A 14,351-nucleotide genomic window follows, 5' to 3' on the forward strand; every position below is an offset into this window, starting at 1 on the left:
GATGGAAAAATCACAGATGAAGAAGTCATTAGAAAGCGGTGGACCACCCCTATCCCTACCCCCTAACCAAAAATATGAGCTTCATAAGAATGCATCTGCTCCCTAACCTGAGGAGCCACCTGTCATAAATGTTTGAGGACAACCAAACAGCATGCCCAGCTTCATCCCAGCAAGATCCCCAAAAAAGCTGGTTCCCCCTCTGTGCTGGTTTGAATTTGTTATGTACCCCATAAAAGACTATGTTCTTTTAATCCAGTCTTGTGGGGGCAGACCTATTGTGGGTGGGAACTTTTGATTAGATTATTTCCATGGTGATGTGACCCCACCCATTCAAGGTAGGTCTTAATTAGTTTATTGGCATCCTCTATGATAGGATAAAAGGCAGAGACATTTTTAAGAGAGCTCAGAGATGCTTAGAGAGAAAACACCCAGAGACATTTTGTAGACAGCCATTGAAACCAGAACCAGGAGAGAAGCTAAGAGATGAAATCCAGAGTTTGCCCCAGAGAAGCTAAGAAAGGCCCTCCAGATGCTTAGACAGAGAAGCCCTGGGAGAAACAAGCAGGAGGGCCCAGAGATGCTACGACAGAAGCCCAGGGACATTTTGAAGAAAGCCATCTTGAAACTGAAGCCCAGGAGAGAAGGACCAGCAGACGTCACCATGTGCCTTCCCATGTGACAGAGGAACCCCGGATGCCATCGGGCTTTCTTCACTGAAGGCATCCTCTTTTTGATGCCTTAGTTTGGACACTTAAATGTCTTTAGAACTGTAAATTTATAACCTAATAAATCCCCTTTATGAAAGCCAATCCATTTCTGGTATTTTGCATTTTGGCAGCTTTAGCAAACTGGAAATCCCTCTCTCTAGAAAGAGTGGCTGCAGTTGTGCCATGTGACATACCCTCCCAGCAGCTGTGCTATGCCATGGAAACCTGTTTTCCCCGGTAACTCTCAAAGCACCTTTGGCGATATGTTGACAATCCACTTGCTAAACCACAGCACCCCCCTCTCCTGAAGAACAGGAAGGTGACTCAAGTCTGTAAAAGCCATATGAGACCAAAGTGCTAAGAATTCAAGCCTGGATGTTATTCCAGAAAGCATGGGGTTAGATTTCTCCAAGTCTCCATTCCCTTGCTGTCCACTGTGGGTACACAGTCTTGTACTTATTCAATAGAAAAACTAGTTAAAATGACTGCAAATCATTTTGCAAATATAAACTTGAAGGGACAGACCCCCATGTTTCCCTTTCAGGGCCACTGTATTAGGTGAGTCCCTGTGAAGTTACTTTATTTGCTTATGCCAATAAGAGAGCCTAGGGAGTTATTCATTAGCTTACACGAGCTTTCAATTATTGCTCCAAAAAATACTTAAATGACTGCAAGAGAGGTTGCCAAAAGCTCTGTCATAAGAAAGCTGAGCTAATTTTCCATAGATTAATACAAAGAATATGTTTTAAAAGAAATGGGCTTTACCTTGCAAAAGGCCTGCAAGAGAATACCATATGATTTGTCATCCAAACTGGGATTCTTGAGAGTGAAATGGGCACCATTAGTAATTATACCAAACAACTGACATAAGTCAGGACTGTCATAAAGAATGTTCATTCCTGAAACAGTATTAGAGTTCTCAAATGGACTCTACAAATAACAGTGGCATTTGAAAATCTCTTAAATCATGATTTAATAAATAGTTCTGCCAAGTTAAGGCTGCAGCTCATTTCTCCGTTGCCTTCAAATAGTTCCCATTTTATTCACTAGGCTTGTTTTGAAACCTGTGCTAACTTGCCATGGGAGTTACATCCAGAATTGATTCGGGATTGCAGACGTTGTCAGGAAATGACTAATAACTTTTAGAATATTTGGAGAGAAGTCAGCATGGATTCTGTGTGTGAAACACTTTAAAATGACTGCACTTCCAATCTATGAGAATTTTGATGTTGAACTTTTTCTCCAGAAAGAAAGACTATAATAGGATATTTATTGATTTAGTGTCAGAAACTCATTGTAGGTGCATTTTTGAACCACCATTAGTATGGACCAAGAAAATCAGATTGTGCTCTAAACGCTTTTCTGCAGTAGATTATCACTAAAATGGTTTGCCATAGCTACAAGTCATTAGACTCATACTAGACACATATGGCAGAGCTGGGTCTTATTTCTCTTCTAACCCACCAACAGGGATGGGTAGAAATGAGCTATGGAATGGCCAAAAGGTAAGCAGCTGAGAAGAATAACATGGAACAAAACTGATTCTTTATGAAGAATTTCAGTTTCTTTGTATTGGTTTCTTACAATGAGTTAAGTCCATTAGCTTGTTTAATTTATTTAATCTTCACAACCACCCTGTTAGTAGGTACCTCCACTTTATAATGAGGGAAATAAGGCTCAAAGAATCTAATTAATTTTTCCAAAGTTACAAATATGAAGTGACTTAATGAGAATTCTAACCCTTAAATCCTAAGTCCATGTTTTTCCTTCTCTTCCACACTCCTTTAGCACATGATAAAATCCAGGTCCAGACTTCTACTCTGGCTTTGTTTCTGCTATACTAGCAGACATTCTGGCTGTAAAGAAAAGGGCTTGATTCAATATCCATTTATCTAGGTAAACATCCAAGAAAGGAAGAAAGGAGAAATCTATCAATGATTAAAGGATATATCCCACACTTATGCAACAATTCAGGTAAAAAGGCAACACAAGTAAAAATGTCGTGCTATTCATTCATGGGAGTGATTTTATCCAGCACATGTGGAAAGCCTACAAAAAGAGACTACTTCTGTTGCTGTCATAGAAAGCAATAGATTAATAATACCACGGATCTGCTGTTGGAGAGCCTGTGGTCCATAACAGGTAAAGGCACATGGATGGGTATGGTCTAGCTCAGAAGGATAACTCAAGAAAATTACTAGCAGACCATCAAAGCATCGATCAAGATGTATTATTTGGAAGCACTGTGACAGATTCTTTCAAGGGGCTGGAGAGGGGTCTTACATTTATCTAAAAGAATGTATAAAACACAAGCCCTGCCATCAAAGTGCTCCCATTCTAGTTTGAGAGTCGCATGTGTGTACACAATGTTCCTGTGGCCCTCTTCCTACCACTCTGACCTCCTTCTCAGAACCCTTCACTGGCTCCTTCCTTTATTTTTGCCCATTCATTAAAGTTTGCTATTCTCTGTTCTTGGGACTCTGACTTCCCCTACTTGAGCTCATCCACTCCTGTGGCTATATAGCAAACTGGACTAGAGCTTAAACTCTGAAATCATGCAGACTCATCTGATTTCATATCCTAGTCCCATCACTAACCAGCTGTAAGAACTTAGTAATTTAACTTCCATAAACCTCTACTCTCATCTGTAAAATGAGGATAATAATTTCTATCTCACAAAACTGTTTGGAAAACTAAATGAAATAATGCAGTGAAATGCTTATCATAATGCTTGGCACAGAATGAGCACTGAAAAGAAAATGTTCAACTATCAAATGTCTGCTGATGATTTCTATATCTGTATTCAAAACCCCAGGCTTACTCCTGCATTCCATACTCTTGTTCTAGCTGCCTACTGGGCATTTCTACCAGACTTTCTGGCAGACTTTTTAAATGCAACATTTGCAAGACTGAACTCTATCTACCCTAACAGACTTGTTCCTCTTCCTGTATTCTGGTTTTGGGTCAGTGGTTCCACCATGTCCATGGTTTACCAAGCTTGAAAACTCAGTCACACTTGGCTTCTCCTTCTTGATTACTCCATACATCCAGTCAGCCCCAGTCCTTTGATTCTATCTCAGGCAAATTCCTGAATGCATTTCCTCTACTCCATAAAAGTATTATTTGAACATAGAGTAAATATCTATTTAATATTATTGGGGGGAAAGAATGTTTAAGCATTATGCTACAGGCAGAAATCATCAGAGGAAAAACATTTTAAATGTATATACATTAAAAATTACCAGAAGCCAGAAAAAATGGTAAATGCAAAATGGGGAAAATATTGGCAACATTTAAGGCAGACAAAAGGGAAATATACTTTATTTATAAAAAACTCATAAATTATTTTAAAACACCCAAATAGAGGGTCAAAGGATGTTAATGAACAACAGAGATTACAAGAAAAAAACAAAAAAAAATAATGTGAAAAAATACTTCACTAATAATAAAAATATGAAAATTAAATAATAATGAGATATAATTTTTCACTTTTCAATTGGCAAAGACATTCTTAAACTAAGAATATCCAATATTCATGAGGATGCAGAGAAATGGATATTATCATATCATCCTTGTAGGACTAATTTAATAAAAGCCTGTTGGAGGGAAATTTAGTAATATGTCTCAAAAACCTTAAAAATGTATGTGCTCTTTGACTCAACAATTCCACGATAAGGAAATCATTGTATATACCTGTAAACTTTTAGCTTCAAGGATTTACATTGCAATGTTGCTTATGATAGCAAAAAAAGTTTTTGAACTTTCTAAATTATACATCAGGTTAAATAATATCACGGTATAATTATGTGATGATGCATTATAAAGTCCTTACAAATCATGTTAAAGAAAAATATTGAATGAACTGGAAAGAGATTCACAATATTTTGCCACAACATTTTAAAATATAAAAAAAAAATTGCAAAATACTATCATCTCACATTGGGTAGAAAATACATATTTTCTCTTATATATATTTTGTTGTCAAAAAAAGATTATACAGTAATATGTTACCAGAGATTATCTCTGTATGGTGAGATTACTGTTTTGTTTTGTTTTATTATATTTTTTTCTGCTTTTAATTTTTTCTAATTTTTCAAACAAGGAACATTATTGATTTCAAAATAAAGAAAACAAAGGGTTTTTTTTGATTTGCTTCGTTTTAAAAATGTGCTCTAAATGGGTCTTGGGTGAAGAAGATTCCCAGCAGCCCCAGCTCCAGGCCCCATCGTGGAATCTTTTCCAAGGCCTCCCCACCAGGAGCTCAGACTCAGTGTTTTAGGTTTCAGGTTTTTTCTGGTCAACACTTCTCATCCTGGTCCACTGATCTTATCAGTGCTGAGAAGTCTGCCCTCCCAAGGGAAGCAGCACACCATTCATGGGTGGCATAATGAGGCCAACACTCTAGAACCAGTCAGACAAGGTCCCCCGCACTGCCCTGGAGTGACTCTGCCTCTTAGGAGGGACTGACTGCAGCCTTCACCACAAGCTCTATGTGCCTGAAAGCATACGTATTGTCTTTCCCCCCGAGAGGTGACCCTCCCATTTGGATCAAGCTTCTCATCAGGTCACCCACATGGAACCTGGATACCATCCAGACTCTTTCCTGCTTGTGCTTTACTTTTCCATTGACCAATTCGCCTGATTTTTCCCTCCGTTGTCTTTTCCACTTACCCATTCTTTACACTTCAGTCCCTCTTAATATCTCACCAAGTAGCAGATCTCCCTAACTCTGGTTTTCCCCTGCTTTGACCTGTCTGTCACTAACCCCAGATCAATCTTCCTGTAAAGTAAATCACCCCAATAGGATACTCCTTTAAATGCAACCTCTGAACTTATTTTATGTGCAAGAGAAATGAGTTCTGACTCAACCTTCATTGAGTTGGGTCTTCTGTTATAGGCAGCCAAACCAAATCCTAACTTATAATCCTATCATGAGTCTCATAGGAAAGGGTCATCTCCCTCTCTAGAACTCCTATATAATAGCAGTTTATAGTATGCCATTTAAACACTTTACCTCCTACCAGCATGCTTTCTATAGGTATCCTTCTTTCCTCTTTGACTCTGCCTGCATGATCAGAGGCCCAATCTGAGTTGGATACCCTCCCAGCACCTGGCACAGTACCTGCCGTGTCATACCTGTCTGTTCTTGTTCAGCCAGGCTGCATTTATTGTTCTGACTTGCACAAACACTCACTGTGATGGTTAGGTTCATGTGTCAACTTGGCCAGGTGATGGTACCCAGGTGTCTGGTCAAGCAAGCACTGGCCTAACCATTACTGCAAGGACATTTGTGGCTGGTTAATAAACCAGAAGGCGGGTTTGTTAAATCACCAGTCAATTGGCTGCAGCTATGACTGATTACATCCAAGAAGGGCATGTCTTCCACAATGAGAGAATGCAATCAGCTGGATTTAATCCCATCAGTTGAAGGCTTTTAAGCGAGACAGATAGAGGACCTTCACTTCTTTTTCAGCTAACCAGAAAAGTGCTTCCTGAGGAGTTCATCGAAGTTGCCAGTTTGCTGCCTGAGTAGTTCATCGAACATCTTCTTTGGAGTTGCCAGTTTGCTGCCTGCCCTACGGAATTTGGACTCGTGCATACCCACAGTTGCATGAGACACTTTTATAAAATCTTATATTTATAGATCTCTTGTTGATTCTGTTTCCTAGACAACCCTAACTAATACACTCACTAAACTTTCTATTGGCAATTGAAAATATGAACCACGTGAGACCACGTTTTATGTTACTGCCAACCATGTTAAACCCTGGATGCAGTAAGCTACCTGTTTTGTTTCCCTATAAGGATATCAAGCTTTGCTGCAGCATCCACAGAAAGCATTGGGAATGTGGAAGTCCAAAGACTGCTGGATTGTAGGTTAGAAGTGCATTCCCTTTGCGGTTCTGCCACTAACTCCCTAGTCAGCCTGTTTCCTTCACCTCTCACCCCTCCCAACCTTCTTTCAATAGCTTCTCTAAATTGATAAGACTTCTCAAAGACAGTCTGGTCATATGCATTAAGAGTCTTAAACATAGGCATAATTATTCAACAAATAATAAGTGTCCTTTAACCAGTTCTGCCCAAAAGAAATAATCTGTTTTTCAAAGACATGCACAAGATATTTAATGCCGCTTTATTTTTAGTGGCAACTCAAGCACTGAACATAGGAAATTGGTTAAAATTATAATATCAAATCCATAAAGTTTAATATTTTGCAGCCATTAAGCACCATGTTTATGAATAATATTTAATGGCATGAAATATTCAGGATATTCTGTTATTTGGAAAAAAGCAAAATATGAAATTAAATATATATCAGTTATGATCCCACTTTTGTAAGCATATGTTCATTATTACACATATAATTTGAAGGAAATTTGCCAAAATATGTGATAGACTTATGGTTGATTTTTTCTTCTTTATACTTTTTTACATTCTCTATAACATATAGCATTCATTAAGTCAGTGAGAAATAATGTTTGATTATTTTGGAAATCTTTTAGAACTTAGTCTTTATATTTATTTATTCTTGGTATTCTGAAATTCTACAGCAATATACCTTTGTTTTAGTCTTTATGCATTTGTGAATTTATTCCTTGATCACTAAATAGTCTCTTCCATATGCATACTCAACCCTTCATTTCTTTGGAAACATTCTTGCATTAGTTTTTGATAATTTTCTCTGCCTTTCTCTCTGTTCTTAGTATTTCAAAATTTTCTTAACCTAATTCTAGATCATTTTTCAAACTTTTAACAACTTTTCATTTCTTTTGTCTCTTTATTCTATTTTTTTCTTTATTAGAGAAATTGTAGGTTTACAGAATAATTTCTTTATTCCATTTTAAGATTTGCTTAACTTGCTTTTCCAGATCTTCCAGTGAAATCTTCCTGTTAGGTTCTTGATATCCAAAAGATGCTTCAATCTACTTATCTGCTTTACTTTATGGCACTGGTTCTGTCTTAGTTGCCAGAGCTTCTATGACAAAATCACACAATGGATTGGCTTAAACAACAAGAATTGATTGTCTCATGGTTTGGAAGGCTAGAAGTCCAAAATCAAGATGTAGCAAGGCTATGCTTTCTCCTGGTTTCAGAACCATTCTGTTGATGGTGGTCCTCAGTTGCATGGTAATCTCTCTCTGCTCTCTGGCTTCTTCTTATCTGGCATCTTCTGACTGGTAGCATCCAAATTTCCTATCTTTATAAGGCCTCCAGTCATGGATTAATGGCCATTTTGATTTAGTTTGGCTCCACCTTAACTAATCATAACGTCTTCAAAGTGTCCTCTTTACAAATGGGTTTATACTCATGGGAACACAGATTAAGATTTGAACATGTCTTTTGAAGGGTACCTGGTTCAATAAATTCCTAAAACATAAATATACAACCTAATCTATTAAGCTCTCTTTGTTGAGTGTTTATAACAATGCCATGGCAGCTCCCTAAAAAATACTGGAAAAATCACTACCACCCCCATACTGAAAGTGTTTAAATAGCACCAGAATTTTATGTTGCCTATAGATTTGCAAGGCCTGACATCCCCCAACCTTGACAATAACCTAAATATTTTGTGAAAGAGATAAAAGATGGCCTCTGGAGAGCAGGAATTCTAAAGTTGTATTGACTTTGGAAAATCCTTTCATTGAACTCAACTTGGGGCAAGCTGGGAGTAAGGGAAACTGTTTTCTGCTATTTTCTGCAAGTCAACTGATGATTATCTTTGATTCAGAAATTTGGGCAATGAAGCACTTGAAGGCAAGACAAAAATGTGTGCAGTGAGGAAAGATGGAAGTTTTTTCTTACCTGAAAAACAAAACTCTTAGCTCTGGTCTGTTTACACTTGAGTTTACACATTAAACGGTGTTTAGAAATGTCTTTCTATTGATCAGGCTTTAGATTACAGACCTCAGGAGTTCAGTGGCTGGGTCAGAAGCCATACTGAAGACTGGTTTCAGCCCCCCTCAGCCAGATCATCTTAAAGAAAAGATAGTTATCTAGACTGATGGGATCATCTTCCCCAGTGAGGTATATAGTTGCACAAATTAATTTATGTTACAGGGAACCGAGACCCAAGGAGCACCAGAGACCCCCAGACATGTTTGCTGGGCTTTTTGAGGCTGATAATCCCATGGTGAATTCCAAAAAGAGGCACCAGCCCTTCCATGGTGCTCAGTCATAGAAGGCTCAGGAAGATCAAGGCCATAGGCATCCCAAATTCCAGGACTGATGGGACAAGTGTTTCTGCAGCAATGTAAGTAAGGAGTCTCTCCTCCTCTGAAATGGTCTTGTTTGGTGCTCCTGGTGAAAGTCTTTGATAATCTTTTTGCTGCTGCTTCCTCCTTTCAAACATTGGTTCTTCAACTGACTTTTACTATTGACTAATCAAAGTTGAGGTCCTCCAAGATAATCCAATCTGAGCACATAGTCTTGCTGACCACATCTTCTGACATTCTCAGCTGTTCTGGGATAAAGTTTATGTATCTCCAACAAGCACACCTTGGCTCTGCTGACATGAGATACTTTGGGAGTGCAGTAGTTCAATCAGCTGGGTCACTCCTGAGTTACTCTGTAGTGTTCCTCAGTTTACTCTATGTGATGTGATTTTTTTAAAATAAAGGATTTTATAGTTCATTAATTTGCTACCACTTAGGGAAATTTTACAATGCCAGGAACTTTTTTGAGTCATTTTTAAAGCAGCTTCCTTGGAGACTAACCATTAGGTAAGCAAGTTCCTGAAGCTTCTCCATCTCTATCCCCACTGGGGTCATGGCCTCTTGGTTCCACAGTCTCCCAGCTCCTAGTATGCAAGACTGGCATTTTTTCCTACTGGTACAGACTCCTGAGGCTCAGCCTGGGGGATTAAACAGCAGCTTGCCCTACAGATAAATAGGGCAAATAAATAATAATAGAAGATGAAAGGGATTCTCACAGTTTCAACTAAGGCTAAGAAGATTACATGTATTCTAACCCTAATCACAGGGGTAGCTTTCACTTGGGTTCACAGTGTGGCCACAAGTCACTGGCAGTAAACAGGGGTCTTGGAAGAGTAAGTTATGTATCAGCCAGCGTTGCCTGCTAGTTGCTAATTAGGTAGCTGTTTCTTGGATTTATTACACAGAGAAGTTAGCAGAGTGAAGGCAAACAAGATTTGGAACACTGGGCTGAGGAATTTACTGTAAAAGCTGTATTTATGAGTCCTAGCAAGGGAGACAATGGCCATCTTGGCTGAGAGAAGGAAACACATAGTAGATCCTTGGGGCACATTAAGCTGGGAGGCTGAGGGTAAATCTATTCATTGCTATTCATGTTCTGCTGAAGTAGACAGATCATTCAGTCCGGTCCCATCTCTACAACTCACTTGCCATGTGACTTGAGTGATAATTGGACCTCTCTGGACCACAGTTTCTTTAGCAGTAAAACTGGTGATTAAAATTATCCATCCTCCCTGGTGGTAAAAATTCAAATGAGATAAATGACTGGGTGAAGGTGTTGGAAATTGAAGAGATTACTATCCAAAGGTAAACTACTCCTATTGCCCATAACATAACACCAAAAGAATTCCAATTCAGTCTTCTCTAAGAAAGCATCTCTGCACACCACCAACTAGAAGTGATTCCCTAGCCCCTCTGATTTTCAATATCCCATGCTACTTTTGCATCAAACAGGCCTGAATTTGAATTGTAGCTCTACCATTCACTTGGGGAAGTCATTTAACAATGTGTTTTGGAGGTTTTATCATGTCTGTATCCAGTATGTAGCAAAAGCCCATTTTGTTAATGGCTGCATGGTACTATTACACTCATTTATTTATGAAGAAACTCAGACCGAAAGTTAAGTTTCCTTTTCCAAAGGCACAATATGTAAATACCTTCAACAGGGATTTAAATCTAGAACTGTCCAGCTCTGAAGTCTTCATGATGCGTAATCAAAAGTACATAGCACATAGTAGATATTCAGCAAGTACGGTATACTGGTTTAGACTGTGGACTGGGTTCATTCTGGCTCTACCATTTATTAGCTGTGTGACTCTGGGCAAGATAATCACCCTTTCTGTGCCTCAGTTTCTTCTGCTGTAAAATGGAGTTAAACATAGTGATACCTCATAGGGTTATTCTGAGGATTGAGTAATTGAATGTAAAGAAATTAGAGTAAGTGCTTGGTAAATATGATCTATTATTGCTTAATAGCAGTAATTTTCTGAATTTCTCTTCACCAATCTGTTATGTAAATATATCATTTTCCACTTTCTGAATGAGCAAAATATCATCACTAGAAAGAAGACAATTTATTTTTGATGAGTTACTGGTAAGTCATAAATACTTCTGCCAATACATATTATTTAATGCTGAATTTTCATTTATGACTCTGAGACAAAATTGGGGCTATTTTTCATTTTATCTTTCTGGTTTTTTATTTATTCAGGCTCATTTTCAAGAAGTTTGTCAAATAAAGGAAGTAGAAAAAAATAAATCATTCGTAGTTTCATCATCCAGCATAATTATTGCCACTTATTGCATTTTATTTTATTATTTATTACTTTGTTTATTTGTTTGGAATGTATGTTGTAGATATTGAAATATAGTTGTAATAATATTGTATATGTTGCTTGATTTCTTAATTACATTTGTTTACATAATGGGGATTTACTTATTTTGTTGTTTTTTTTTTTTTCCAAAAGGTCATGGTCCATTGTTCCTTAAAAGCATATTTAAGCTAAGACTCAGTAAAGTACCACTTTTGAATGCAAATAGAGCCTTTTAAGTATAACATCACTAGAGTCTAAATGAGATGTTTTTCTTATTTTTAACACATTGGGTGTGAAGTGATATATCACAGGAAATAGCATTTTCAGAAAATATCATTTCCTTTTTCAAGAGACAATCAAAGCATCTGCCTTTTTTCCCCAAAATGAAACAGGGAGTAATAAAAATAGCTTCCTGAGCTTTAAAAATTATCTTTCATATATTTTGGGATTTCCTCCAAAATACCAATTTTCACAAAAAATCAGTGTGGTCTTTGAACATAATTTTAAGCACATGCAGATTTTCTGCATCTAATTAAACTTAGGACTTAGCACTTCTTTTCTTGAGTGTATCAAAGCATTTTACACATCTTAATAAAGTCTCAAAGCTTTTTTTTTTTTTAATTAAAGATTTAAGTTGGGGTGATATTCAACAAAGAAATGCTACCAAAAAAAAAATTTTTAAAGGATGTTACACATAATATATGGCTACAGACTCAATTTTTAGAGTCCTAAAAAAAATGCTCCATTTCAAGATGAATAGACAGTAAGTGGAATAAAGCAAAACTGATTTATTTCCATTTTATCGATCGTAATTACTTTTTTAAAATGAAATAGGTCCAAATAATAAAGTTTTACCAAGTATAATCAGTTGAATAAATAGCTTTAATGATTTTGTTAAATCCTCATGTTTTCATTCCTTGCATTTAAAGGATTTCCCATGCCATTTTGGTCTTTTGTATTGTTTTGTTTTGTTTTTATTTTGCAGCTTCCTATGATTATTATTTAAATGTCTAATTGCTCTTTATCAGTAACACTTCTAAGATATGCCTGACAAGGCAATGGATATCATCCTGACTGGACACTGCCATGTCACTTTTACAGTCACAAGAGTCTAGGAAGGAAAAAAGTACAGGTATCACAGAAAATATTATATATGATCTTGACTAGATTACTCAAAGGGGGTATATAATCTGGGCCATTTTTGCTAAAGATTATGTCAGAATTTCAATTTAATCTTGGAGGATGGAAATTTAGCCATTAGCATGCTTTATCTGGATAAAGGAAGTTAGGAAATTAGGAAGTTGTAAAAGAATGGAGGAAAACAGAAAAAGAGGTAGGGAAGAAGGGAAGGTGGAAAAGAGGAGGGGGAAAGTGAGAGAGAAGAAAGAGGGGAGAGAAGAAAAGAGGCAGCATTCTTTGCACCCATATACTGTGCCAAGCATGTTCACTAACATTCTATCATATAGCTATTAGCCTCACCTAGAAATACAGTATTGCTTCCATTTTACAGATGAAGAAATTGAAGCTCAGAGAGGTAAGGTTTAATTTCCTAAGGTAATACAATCTGTAAGAATTTAGCTGGGATTTAAACTTAATAGTATCTGACTTCAAAGCCCATATTTTTCCCATAATATCACACTGCAATTCTAGAAATTGCCTTTAGACTTTACGAGCTTTTCTCCTGCCTGTATTATGGCAGTAGCTAAATCCATGTTTTTTTGTTTTGTGTTTTTTTTTTAAGTACATTGCAGAGTGTTTTACACATAGTAGACATTTAATAAATATGCATGGACTGAACCAAAGAATGAAGGAATGATACCCCAAAACAGAAGAAAGAAACAGGAAAATGAGCTGCTGTTTTTGTAAAAAAATAAAAAAATAAAAAAATAAATAATAAAACAGAGAGAGGCAGACACTAGAAGGTGAGAACTGTGGTCAGCTTTATTTTGGACTATGCCTTGGAAAGCAAAGTTGGTCGCATTTAATTGAAGATGTGAATATAGATTTGGTATCACCAATAACTGTGTTTTGGGTTCAGATGGTCTCTAAGCTGGAGAAAGAAAAAGGAGAAAAAAAAAAAAGTCAGGTTTGAACCAGGGACTAATCTGTGGATTTTCTTTTTGCTCTAGAAAGTTCAAAAGTTTTGCCATAGATTCTGTGTTCTTAGTTGCCTATCATAGATTACATTTCAACTATTGGATTAGCTGAATTCTAAGGACTCTTTCAGACCTGGAGTCAAATGGAAATTAGCCTGCTTTCAAACCCCTATCTTATGTATTTTGAAGCTTCCCTTTTTGGACTGAGCTGAACCTCCCAGGATACAGGCCTGATACATCAGATGCTGCATTAAGAGCTCAAGCATTAAACATTAAGACCATGCATTATACAAATAGGTAACAGGAAGGCAGTAGGAGGTATGTGGTTTGTTAGTTATGTTAATGGGAAATTTATTTGGCAACCGTATTAATTACATTTTGCCATAGTAAGTAGCAGGAAATCCAACTAAAACAGCCTTAAACAATAAAGGGAATGTTAGCTGACATACTTGAAGTCTAGCATTTATGGGAAACTTGATCCTGGTGAAGATGTCAAGAAGGATCCAGTTTTTTCAGTCTTCCTATTCTGTCTTCCACGGTATTGGATGCTGTGCAAATACTAGCTAGCCATTCAACAAACTGTTCATCTCTTTCTCCTGGTGACACAACTGGACTACATTCCCTAGCCTTCCTTACAACTGGATTTGGCTACACGATTGAGTTCTGTCCAAGTAGAGCTAGGCAGAATTGGCATGTCTACTTCCAGGCCTGGCCCATAAACCTCTCCCAAGTGTGATCCTCCATATTTTCTCCTTCCTTGAGCTGATGGAGAAAAGCATTGCAATCTTAGAAGACATATGTAGAAGATGGCAATCCTGGGTTCTTGAATCACCAGTGTAAGGAGTGCCACCTCCATGAAGGAACATCTATTTTGGACTTTATGTGAAAGGGACATAAATTATTATGTCCTTTAAGCCATTACCTTCTTTGGTTAAATTTTGATACCAGAAGTGGTGTGATGCCCCTATTAAGGGAACTACTCTCCAAAACTAACTTCAGCTGTCACCATGAAATGGAGGATAA

The 14,351-nt window shown here is 37.3% G+C and overlaps 1 protein-coding gene across 2 annotated transcripts in view; it reads right to left on the minus strand.

Moving 5' to 3' along the window:
• The window catches only part of RAB38 (RAB38, member RAS oncogene family), a 183,744-nt gene that overhangs the window by 69,165 nt on the left and 100,228 nt on the right, over positions 1-14,351 (minus strand). The gene's annotated exons all lie outside the window — the stretch shown is intronic.

This window comes from Choloepus didactylus, chromosome 6 (genome assembly GCF_015220235.1).
Source record: "Choloepus didactylus isolate mChoDid1 chromosome 6, mChoDid1.pri, whole genome shotgun sequence".
Lineage (NCBI taxonomy): Eukaryota > Metazoa > Chordata > Mammalia > Pilosa > Megalonychidae > Choloepus > Choloepus didactylus.